The sequence below is a fragment of the Neopelma chrysocephalum genome, unplaced genomic scaffold (genome assembly GCF_003984885.1).
Source record: "Neopelma chrysocephalum unplaced genomic scaffold, ASM398488v2 Primary Assembly neopelma1_24, whole genome shotgun sequence".
NCBI classification, from domain to species: domain Eukaryota; kingdom Metazoa; phylum Chordata; class Aves; order Passeriformes; family Pipridae; genus Neopelma; species Neopelma chrysocephalum.
This window is the reverse complement of record NW_020897693.1, coordinates 13,070,045-13,082,303: the sequence shown is the minus strand read 5'-3', so window position 1 is coordinate 13,082,303 and position 12,259 is coordinate 13,070,045. Positions and strand designations below refer to the sequence as shown.

Below are 12,259 nucleotides of genomic sequence, written 5' to 3'. Positions count from 1 at the left end.
TACTCATTCTCTGTTCTTACTCACTCTGTGAAAATGTCACTCTTGTGCATGATTACTACCCTATTTTACTGCTTTGTATGTTTCACTAGAGATGTATTGCCTTCTTCTCCTACACTGTTCATGATAAAACTTAGACTTCCAAAACTACTGCTGTATTTGACTGGTGAATTGCTTCCTTTTTTTTTTCCCCTTTCTAAATAAGAATGAATTCGCTTTCAAAAAGATAGTAACAAAAAATTTCCACTAATAGCCTTAGTCTCTCATCTGGTATTCTTTCATTTTCAGTTTGCTCTTTTGACAAAATTCAACCCACTGAATATGCATTATTTAGGAGTTTTTTGGCTGTTAACAATGGTATTATAATCATTTGTTTCAAACCTCAGGTCACCCAAATGCTATATAAAAGTTTAATTTTTACATAAAACAGTGATGTGTTAATCCGTGTCTTGCAGTTCTTTGAAATCTAGCTGGAAATGCAGACAATAGCTATCTCTTCAGGTTATTCTTTACTGTTATCACAGCAAATAATTTCTTACACAAATGAACATCAGCTTCTTTTTTCTTTATGTCATCTGATTTTGTGATAAAGAATAGTTGAAAGAGGGTTTGTTTTTTTCCCTGACTCTGAAAGCAAAATACTAATTGCTTAAGAAAAAAAGTGCCTAATTTCTTTATCTCTTCTTTACTGTAGAGCTGATTACAAATAATGACATTTTAATTGAAAAATTAGTATATGAATTGAGAAGGATGATTGTTTCCAATCTAAAATATACAGATCACAGAAGGAGAAAATAATAAGCATTCTTTACAAAATAGAAAAGTAAACTGGAAAAGTTAATGCTTTAATTTTATTATTTATTTTTTAATTCTACATCCTTATGAATCTTATCCAATCTTAAAGCTTTGCTGTCCTCAGAGACTGTATATTTACCTTTTTTCCTCTGTCTTTACATTTATTTCCTACTTTCATATCACTGGAAAAATTTGAAGACTCAAGTCAATCAACAGCAATATATAAGCACTGGTTGTTGAGAAAATATATAAATATTAATATTAATAACTATATGGGTAATGTAATCTCTCACAACCTGTTACATAAAGTCATTTAAATGCTTTTTCTTAATCTTTTTGAATAATGTCATTGTAATATAGTTTATGCTAGAGTATCAGCACTATATACTATTTTTTATAGTTCCTTATATAGTTCTAAATATTTTCTGATTCTTAAGCTAAAATAATTGACTGCTCTTACTGTTTGGCAATTTTCAAATTTGCTTTAGAAAATTAAATTATATAAACTATACATGTTTCAGGTATGTCTCATGTATTCTGGACTTGGCTTTTGAACATTTCTTTTCAAGTATCAGTTTCCAAGAGTTATTTACCTGGATTGACATTTCCCTATATGAATAGTCAGATTTAGCAGAGGTAGCCTGTTTTACAATTGCTGTAATTTAAATTAATATCATATTAGCATTTTAATTTTGTCGGGATTGATTTAACTCAAGTTTTGCATTAACTATCTTGGACACAAGAGTTGGCTTTTCAAATATAAGGTTTTGTTGTATAGTTCTTTATTCTCTTGAACCTAATGTTAAGAAAAAACATAGAACTTAATCTAATCCTCAGAGATCCTTTTTAGCTATTAGGATTAGATGAGGGTTTTATAATCCTGTAGAGATTGCCCTTTTTTTCCTTCCATTAGTAGTGTTGGCAAAAGATTATTTTTTATCTTGTGCTTCTTTTGGTAAAAGGTCACAAACTCTTTTGTTATGTTAGACCTTCTCAAAACATCATCAAATGTTTGAGCACTTAGGAGGTGTTTGAGACTCCACTGGAGACAACTGTATGATGTCAGAGCAGAAAGGGTTTTACTGGGTAATAGAAATCCCTTACTCCATCAAGTCTGGCCTGCCAAATTCCAGTATAAAAAAGTACAAAGAATAAATATAATCCCTGACAGGGCTGCATAAGGTATTCCTTTTTAGTTCTGTTATATAAATCTCCATTTCTGTGTTTCAGGCACTAAATTCTACTTCTTATTCTGTCATGTTTCACTCATGATAATATTTATATTCCTCATAAGATAGTTTATGCTTTGTTGATGGTTCTGGACATTAATTTCCTGTCAGCTATCAAGGATAAGATAAGAAATATTTTGTTAAAAGTTCTACATTTAGAATAATGCCTGAGCATCATAGTACAGAAGTCAGACTAACAAAACATCGGAATTGAAGTTGAATTTGGTAATATTAAACCTTTTACCAATTACTTGGTTTCTCATTTGTCATGTAAAGGGATCTATGTCCAATTCCAAACTCTTCCCAAACTCTTTTTTTTTAAGTTTTAATTTTAATACAAATAGCAAGAGTTAGCTCAAACTCTGAGGATCTAATTCAAATTTATGTGATGTCAATTAGATGGAAGAAAATGAAATACCTGTAGTTCTCTCTGGTCTCCATTGCCTTTCATCCTTTGCCTGTTACCAGGCAACTTACAGTCTTTCTAGGATTTGTCTGGTTTTCAAAGTAGACATAGGCACAGAGTGCAGGCACAGTTCAAAATTAATTATACGTCTTGGTACAAGTATATTTGTTTCAAAAATTTGCAGCCATTTTCTTGTGAGTGATATAATACAGCTCCACAGTGGCCAGAGCTCAAATATGATGGATTTATGCTGTAACCTTCCAATAATTCCCTGTGTTATATCTTTTTCTCCCTGAAGTTCCTCTTGTTTTTCTGTAACAAGAGCCAGTCATCACTGAAATTGAAACAAAAGAGGGACAAATTTACTTCTAGCCCTCTTCTCCCCATATGAAAAAAGCTGTAAATTTTGCCTGTACTGGTGCCAAATTATTTATTCAATTCATGTGCAAAGACTTCAAGAAAAATATTGTAGTTTGAAATGCACTTCTTTGCTGTTTCCTATGCACGAGTTTCTCAAAAAAACTTTTGCTAGATTTCAATCACAAATATTTTGGAATGCACTAAACAATGTGTCAACATTGTTCAGATCTAAGCTAAAACGTTTAGGAAGCAATGTGTGATAGGGACACTGTCTCAGTTTCAGAAATAACTGAGATAACCCAGGGATACATTGAGTTCAAACCTAGGTATGTATAAGGAGCACTGGCAAATATCCATCTCTCTGGAACACTGCTTATGGGATAAAGAACACGGTGTTCAATCAGAAACTGAATCTCATAAGCAATGCCTAATTCAATGGACTCAAAAGTTCAGTTGTAATTCTATCCCATTATAGAAATGTTTAGAAATATATAGAAATATATAGGATACATGGCTTTCACAGAAGACTTAGAGAGAACACTACAGAGAACAACCAGAGGGTTAGACCCGGGGGATGCTGCGTGATACTTTCCCATCACTCAGTGCAGTGGTGCTGTACAACCAGAGTTAAACAGGACTTGTTGTTTAGCAGAATGTGTTGGTATTTAGGGTGCTAAAAAAGAGAGGAAATCATGGCCTCATTCAATCTAATAAATTCATAAAGCCAAATTTATACTTTTAGTTTTATAATATAGGTCTTTCTTTCAGAAATGTAGTGCATTTCCAAACTCTTTTTCAATAGTTTATCCTTATTTGTAATTTTATTACAGTTTAAAGAGGAAATATTAGGTACTTTTGTTCTTCGTGCCTTTTTTGTCAGCAGAGCTGCATGTTGTACAGTTGTTTTCGATATACAGTAATACTGACCTCTGCAAAGAGATGCAAGATATTTCTCCTCCCTTTCCCTACCATCTCTCTTAATCTGAGAATAAGAATTAATAAAACATAAAGCCTTGGTGCTTCTGATGGTTAACTATAGATAGTTTGCATTTCTGCCCATCAGCTGTAGGTCAGAAATTACTGAAATCCCATAGTGACATCAAGATTCCTGGTAGGCCACTAGTGCCATACACACAGAAATAAAGTTAGTCCTCTGAAGTGCTCCAAACACATTATTTTAAAAATCTTAACTTATAGATCTTAATCTCACAAGTATTTCTGTATGCACAAAGCCTTATTCATGTTAGTCATACCAGGCACATTGTTATCTTATTCACAGGATTGGGTCATATCAACAAAAGACAAAAGTTACTAAAGTCAGTAATGGAATGGAGTTTTTATTCTTTCAATAAATATGTGTATTTATGATACAATCTCTCTAAAAGACAATGGTAGTATTTACTGAGTGGATAATAATAGAAAAAATTACTTTTTAGATTTGGAAAATCTGTATTATACAGAAGGAAAAAAATCAAAGTCGCTATGTTACAAAGCAGTTGGAAACAAGCAAAGCCTTTCAAGAAAGTTCACCTAAGACTTGCTTTAAAAAAAAAGAAATTGATGAATAACCTCACCTTCAAAATTTTTCCCGCAAAAAATACCCACCTTACAGTGGATGGATGGCATCCTGATATTACTTCTCCCAATCGGCTAACAAATTCAAACTGCATATGCAATAGTTTAGAGCAAAATCATTCTTATTCCTCATCCACACTTCTTAGGCCCCATTGCTACTTATGCATTTACATGTTCTGTCTTCACTCTGAGTCTATAAACATCTATAGTCAAGAATTTTGTTTATTTTGTGTCTAGCAAAATGGGTCCTGTTCTAGATAATGCTTCTGGTCACTGTAGAAAAATATGAGATAAATAATAAATATTTTATTTGTGTGGATAACTGCAGGACAGCAAAATGAAAGTCTTCACAGACTCTGAACTACTCCCACATCTATAAGATGGAGACCTAAAATATCTGAATTCTAATTCTTCTTGAAATGACAGAAAAATGCTGAGACAAGAAATGGACAAATAGTTGATAAATCAGAAGGCGGGATAAGAGGGAGGATGCAACCTTCAATTAACCATTTTAAATTCTACTTATTTTTGATTTAGCATGATTTTAATCTTAATAAAATAACAGAAACTCTGAAAGTATTGATGTTATTTTCATGTAATTTATGACAATAAAAAATATACTGAGGCTGTGGATTATGTCATTTGCCAGTGAGTTAGATAAATCTCAAAGTTTATTTTCTGACTGCATACTTAGCTATTGCAGTTATCTCTAGGACATTAACTTATTGAAAAGAAGATATCATCTTTCAAGAGAAACATGTCAAAAATATTTTGATAAAGTATTTATAATCCCTAAAAACAGATGGCTGTTTCATAAAGATTGTCAGCTGAGAAGATTTGTTGACAGAAACATGTTAAACATCTTAAAATTTTTCAAGGAAAGAACTTGCACAACAAAATCAGATGCATTCTTCCATTAATCAATCACAGCTGGTTGATTTTTTGACAGCAGGAGCATGCTGGACCTAATTGGATTGCCTTACACTTTTTCTGATTAATAATACCTGGGTAAGTTGAACCTTGATGGAGAGAGTATAAAAGTAGATCACTTGCACAAAATATAGGTAGGATGATGGGAGAAGAAAATAATTTGATATGTGCAGATAAAGTAAAATCCATGGGATTGTATTCATACATAAAAACATTGGGTTAGTTTTGGTTGAGATAATAATAGACAGCATTTAAACTTTCAGTAGTATGGTATAAATCTCCCCAAAGGACACAAATTACATAAACAGTATATAGTATTTGAAATTTCACTTATTCTTTTAGTTTTTTCTGTATATATACAGTGCCTTTTTGGTGAAAAGAAAAACATGTGGTAAGGCAGAGCTCAGTAAGATGTTGTGTTACTGCATTCATTCTCAGTTGAAGAAGTCAATAGGGTCATGCAGTCTAGGGTGCAGAAAGATACTGAGAGACTGAGAACCATAATCAGAAGAACAGCTACTGACATAGATTCTTCTTCTTAATATGTTATTTGGTGATACTTTGTAGTGGAAGCCTTTGTTGCTTTGTTACTTTGCAATTGTGCATTCTGCAGGGCCAAAAACCATAAACCTGTACCTTTCTACCCAAACGTGCTTATATTATAACCCTGTAGACCTGCTTATATTATATACTGCATTGGCAATATTTAGATACTGTATCAGTAATAAATCTAATCATAATCATCCACATGATTAGTGTCATATATCTCACACCTGACCAGGAGTCTTGTCTCTACTACTCTGCCACACTATAAATCATCATAGTAGGTAGGAAAGCAAGCAATTTCCATTCCTGCTAAGGTTTGTCTTTTCCTGGGAAGGATACCTATACATACAGGAATATTTTCAGACTTACTCTGCATTTCTGGGTACGTGGAGTATTGTTGTGCATAAGAGTTGTATCTAGTCTCAGGTGTGGGTCAAGTAACAAAAATTAATTCAATTATTATTGTATCATTCTTCTGTTCCTTTTAAGATGCTGGGACTCATAGCTGATCATGAATGGCGGCAGCAATGATTATACCATCACACAGACTCTGTCTATTTATAGCGAGTCACTGCTTTTAGTAGGCTCAGTGTGGGAACTCCTGAGTGAAAAGAAACACAAGGTTATGAGCACCTTAGTTAATTTTAAATGAATAATATGAATATTCACTTAATGGGATATTTTTAGTGTTTACAGAAACTGAAATAAACTTTGCAGGAACTACCATACAGCTAAGAAAATTTTGTCTTATTTACCTTCTTGAGGAAAAGTTACAGTAAGTGTTAGCATGACATTGCTTTCCTAAGTGATTTACCTGGCCTATCATAACTTCCTAAATTAATATGTAACTGTTCATAGATTTTTTTCCTAGTTAATTAATCGGATTCACATTTATATATATATATAAATTGACATTCTTTAACGACACCCAAACCTGTTAAGATCTTTTTCTGGGTCAAATTTGTCAAATATCATTCTTTTTTACAGTCTAGATTAGAGAATTCATTTTTTCACCCATCTAATAGTAGGTATTTTATCTCAATTAAGCAATTGTGCTTCGACTACACTCAGTATGATAGAAGAGCTAAATAAGGAAGTTATCCTGAGAAATACTGTGCAGTGTTGTACTCTGTATCCTTTACAAGTTCAAGTCATAATACTGTAACTTTAGGATGGCAAAGAAAGTATACGCCATGAGAAGTTTGGAAAAGTCTTCAACTGACCTGTTTAAGTAAGGTGAAAAACACACTGTTGTTACATGTATTATCCTGTTAAAATTTTTTGTGCTCTAAAGTATGATACCAGGTACACTGAGCCCCAAAACAAATACTTTCTGTAAGCAAACAGAAGAAACAAGCCAACCTTCTACTAAGTCCAACGTTCAAAATGTATTGATTTTGACTTTTGAAAAGTAGAACTCTATCATAGAACATAAAAGGTTAACAGAAACAGTGAAAATTAATTTCTTATTGTACTCTTCATTGGTAAAATGAGAAATTAAGTGCTACATAGAGATTTTTGATAATTCTTAGGGACAAGGAATTAATCCTTTTTTTTTCCTGATCATTAAATACTGAACAGCCTCTTTAAATATGAAAAACCCCTCTGTTTGTGTTTCTACAATGTTTTCTGTTTCAACTACTCTTCCAGATTAATTTTATGAGGTTCCTTACCAGCTCATTCATGAGAACTTTTGTCTCAGTATTTAAAAATATGAGAATTTTCAAACAGGAGTATTTTCAGTGTCTGCTTTTCACAGCTGATGTCATTTGGTTCCATAACTTTTTTTTCCCTGAAAGCCCCTGTTGACCAGGTTTCACACTGTGGTTTGCTTGAAAATTATGCAATATTCACACTCTGAGTGGGACTCTGGCGACTTGTATTTTTGTGCATGTGCACATATCCACTGCAAAGAAAAACCTCCATTTACTCTAGTAATATATCACCGTGTTACAACCATCAGGGCATTTAATTTACAACTCAAATCAATTGGGACTTGCTTGTGCTAGACAGTAATATACAGTCAGTTTAAAAAACCTGGATATTGCAGCTCAGTGCAAGATGGACTGTCAGTCAGCAGAGTAGCAAAATGACAATTTATGGTTTGTAAATATCCAGCAGATAAATTGCAAGAAAAATGCACTTTGACTTTTGCAGCACACTGTGAGGAATATGTTTCTGCTGAAAGAACTGTGTAATGTGGGAGGAAATTATTTCTACTAAATAGAAATACTTTGCCCTCTCTTTATTATATGTTTTCTTAGAGAACCTGTTTACTGCCTGAGACTTTTAATGAAACCAAAATGTATATACTGGGCCTTTTTCTTCGGTGATGTAATGACTTCTCAGACAGTCATCTTATGTGGATCTATATGATTTCACTAAAGCTCACCAGAGCTGTACAGAAGGTTGGTAAATGTAAGGCAGTGGGTGCTAGGAGGAGGAAATACATACTGCAGGGTGCTGCTATGGCACTGAAATAGCCATGAATTTGGAAGAAACAAGATGATTCTTAGCATTAAAGAAACGTGAAGAAGAAGAGACAGATTCCTATGCAGACAAGGGCCTAATATCTCAAATTTCATTAAGCCAAAAAGGAGAACTTTCTCTTTGCAGTATCTTCATGGCCTGTGTAAGCAAAGCAAAAGATGAATCAAGAATCCATTGATGATCCTCTGAAAAAGCTTGAAACGAAGGAAAAACACTTTGTACATATGGCTTCTACTTTCACTGTGCCCTGGATTTTGGCAAGAAACATAAATAATAATTTTTTGAGGGTGGAGGCAGGCTGTGCTGAATCACAGAATCATAGAACCATAGAATCAACAGGGTTGAAAAAGACCTCTGAGATCAACAACTCCCATCCTTGATAAAACACCACCCTGGTTACTAGACCATGGCACAAAGTGCCGCATCCAGTCTCATCTTAAAAACCTCTAGGGATGGTGAATCTACCACCTCCCTGGGCAGCCCATTCCAACGTCTGATTACTCTTCCTGTAAAAAATTTCTCCCTAATATCCAACCTAAACCTCCCCTGGCACAGCTTAAGACCATGCCCTCTTGTCCTACTGCTGGTTGCCTGGGAGAAGAGAGATCGATGCCCACCTGGCTACAACCTCCTTTCAGGGAGTTGTAGAGAGTGATGAGGTCTCCCCTGAGCCTCCTCTTCTCCAGGCTAAACAACCCCAGCTTCCTCAGCCTCTCCTCATAGGACTTGTGCTCGAGTCCCTTCACCAGCCTTGTTCCTCTCCTCTGGACCTGCTCCAGCACCTCAATATCCTTCCTGAACTGAGAGGCCCAGAACTGGACACAGGACTCCAGGGGTGGCCTCATCAGAGCTGAGTACAGGGGAAGAATCACTTCCCTGGCCCTGCTGGCCAGGGAAGGCCAGGATGCCATTAGCCTTCTTGGCCACCTGGGCACAGTGCTGGCTCACGTTCAGCTTCCTGTCAATCCAAACTCCCAGGTCCCTTTCTGCCTGGCTGCTCTCCAGCCACTCTGTCCCCAGCCTGTAGCACTGCAGGGGGTTGTCGTGGTCAAAATGCAGGACCCAGCACTTGGCCTTGTTGGACCTCATCCCGTTGGAATCAGCCCAACTCTCCAGCCTGTCCAGGTCCCTCTGCAGAGCCCTCCTGCCTTCCAGCTGATCGACACTCCCCCCTAGCTTAGTGTCATCTGCAAATTTGCTGATGGTGGACTCACTCCCCTCATCTAAATCATCAATAAAGATATGAAATAGAACTGGGCCCAACGCTGATCCCTGGGGGACACCACTAGTGACTGGCCACCAACTGGATGCAGCCCTGTTCACCACCACTCTCTGGGCCTGGCCATCAGTCAGTTCCTAACCCAGCACAGAGTGCCCCTGTCCAAGCCGTGGGCTGCCAGCTTTTTCAGGAGAATGCTGTGGGAGACGGTGTCAAAGGCTTTGCTGAAGTCCAGATAGACACATCCACAGCCTCCCCCTCATCCACCAGGCGGGTCACCTGATCATAAAAGGAGATCAGGTTGGTCAGACAGGACCTGCCCTTCCTAAACCCATGCTGGCTGGGTGTGATCCCTTGTCCATCCTGTAGGTGCTGTGTGATTGCACCTAGGATGATCTGCTCCATAATCTTGCCAGACACTAAGGTCAGGCTGACAGGCCTGAGGTTTGGGTTTTGTTTGCTTGTGATTTCTTTTGGTTTCTTGGTGTTTTTTCACGTGTGGCTTGGTTTTTGTTTTATGGTGGATTTTTTGTTTGTGGGTTTTTTTAGCCCTTGTGGAAGTATAAAAATAACTTTTAAAAAGTTGCAAGTTTTCTCCACATTGAAACTGCCCAATCCCAAACAAATGGCTTCATTCATTCAATTATTAGGTGAGTTAATTTTCATGAAGTTTCCCACCTTTTCACTCTTCATGAACAATTTTGAAAGAAAAGGGTTGATTGGCATGCAAATTATGAATTATCATGTATAGTGAGGATGAAATATTCTTTAACCTAATTTTCAGAGAAGTGAATTGCTACAAAGGATCTACAAAAAAGGAAAGGGAAGAAAATTCATCACATTCCACCTAATTTGTGTATTTTTAAGCAAAGACAAATATTGCTGTCTTGGAAATTCAGCAATTACAATTAAATAGAGAGAGTAATTTTACCTTACCTCTTGGAATATACATGATTTGTATCCTAAACACTTATTCTCCTGTATTGTATACTTTTAGTGCTGTTCTGGTCTATTGCATACTGTAATTACACATATTCTCTTTTTTTAGATTGAATTCTACACCCTCCAAAAGTTATTTGAATATGAAGTCCCTTACTACACTCTCCTAACAAAAGAGTATTAAAAGCATATAAAACAATTATTGTCTTATGCCCCTTCACTGTAACTCAATCTTGACCCCTAGGGATATTCACTTGCGAAATCTGTGTAAAAAGTTGCAATTTTGTCCTCATATCCTCTTAAGATTTGGCCATTCTGACAAAATTCTTGTGGCTGATAACAATACAGATGAAGGGGGATTTTATATTAATTATTTCTGATATAACTGATGGTCATAGAAAAGTTGTCATATAGAAAATATAAGTAGCATAGGAATTAAATTAATTAAATTAATTTAACACAAGAATATTGCCATTATTAACGCTCTACATGACAAACTATTTAGTTGCTATTCCTTCATAATCTTTATGCAATTTTTTTCCCCACATTGGTCATAAATCCTAAAATATTTAGATTGTTATCCTAACTGCATATATAGGTACCCAAGTCTCAAGAGATCAAATAAATTGTTAATAATCTCACAGTGACTCAAAGTGAAAAGAAATGTCATCTGACTATTTCTAAGTTCAACAGACATTTTTGAATCATGAAATGGATTGTAATAGTTGATATTCTTCAGTAACTGATAATAAGACCTTCTTTCTCCAAGGAATTACTTGTATATAAGTCAAGATAAATACGTAATCCTGAAGCTCTTGAGATCCTGTAATTTTTATGCATTTAGCATTCCTTGAACTCAGAATTCAAGTTCTATCCAGAGGACAGTCTTGTATTTCTAGCAAAGATAATTATTGTTGGAAAAATTCCCTGCTGATGTCAGATTTAATGTCTGCATTAATAAAATATATATTTAGTGTTCTATTGCAGATGAAAAAAAATCCAAATACATTCAACAAATTGAAATTAATCAGAGGGACCTGAGATCATGGTTATATTATTTGTTTAGCTCTTCTATTCTCTCAGTTTTCTTCTTTTTTCTTTTTTTCCTTGTTTTTTTTCCTTTTTCCTTATTCATCTAAGTGAAGACTTCTATCAAATGAAGCGGAATATAGTCATTAAAGTTAAGATTTAAAAAAAAAATCCAGCTTCACATCAGTACTGATCCTTTCTATTGTGAAATTACTTTTCTCACCTCATTTAGTGATAGAAACTTGGCAACCATGATGTACTTCTATTTTATTTTTAACTTCACATCTGATAGATACGTGTGAGAGTCTTGAAAATTACAAAGATATTTTTGTCACTTACTATGCAGTAGGCTGCTGTCATTTATTGTACAGTAAGACTCTACTATGATAGAGCATGAATCTTTTGATAAGTCACAGATGAATTCTCAGAAGAGAGGCTCACAACTGGTTCTGTGCTGGAGACACCTTTACGTTGTGGTGCATTTGTGTCTGTCATCAGCAATGTCCTTTTAAGACTCATGGCTCCCAATCAGAAGGATTTATGAGTATTTTTCTCAGCCTATGCAGAGCTCTGTGCACATGGCTGGGCCTTTTCAGCAGTAATCCAAGTGGGGCAGGTAGCCCAGGCTGAGAGTAGCGACCTTATTAAGGGGTGTTATAAAGGGAGCATGAAGAGAGAAGTGGAGTAAGACACAGGGAGTGTGGATCAAATTATTTTTATGGTGAGTTATTTGGCTTTGTGGGA

The 12,259-nt window shown here is 35.5% G+C and overlaps 1 long non-coding RNA gene across 1 annotated transcript in view; it reads right to left on the bottom strand.

The window, feature by feature from the left end:
* The window catches only part of LOC113963279, a 58,985-nt gene extending 51,849 nt beyond the window's left edge, over positions 1–7,136 (bottom strand). Inside the window, exon 1 of the long non-coding RNA XR_003532703.1 lies at positions 7,062–7,136. This is a non-coding gene — a long non-coding RNA (uncharacterized LOC113963279). The remainder of the gene's footprint in view (positions 1–7,061) is intronic.
* Positions 7,137–12,259: the final 5,123 nt, after the last annotated feature.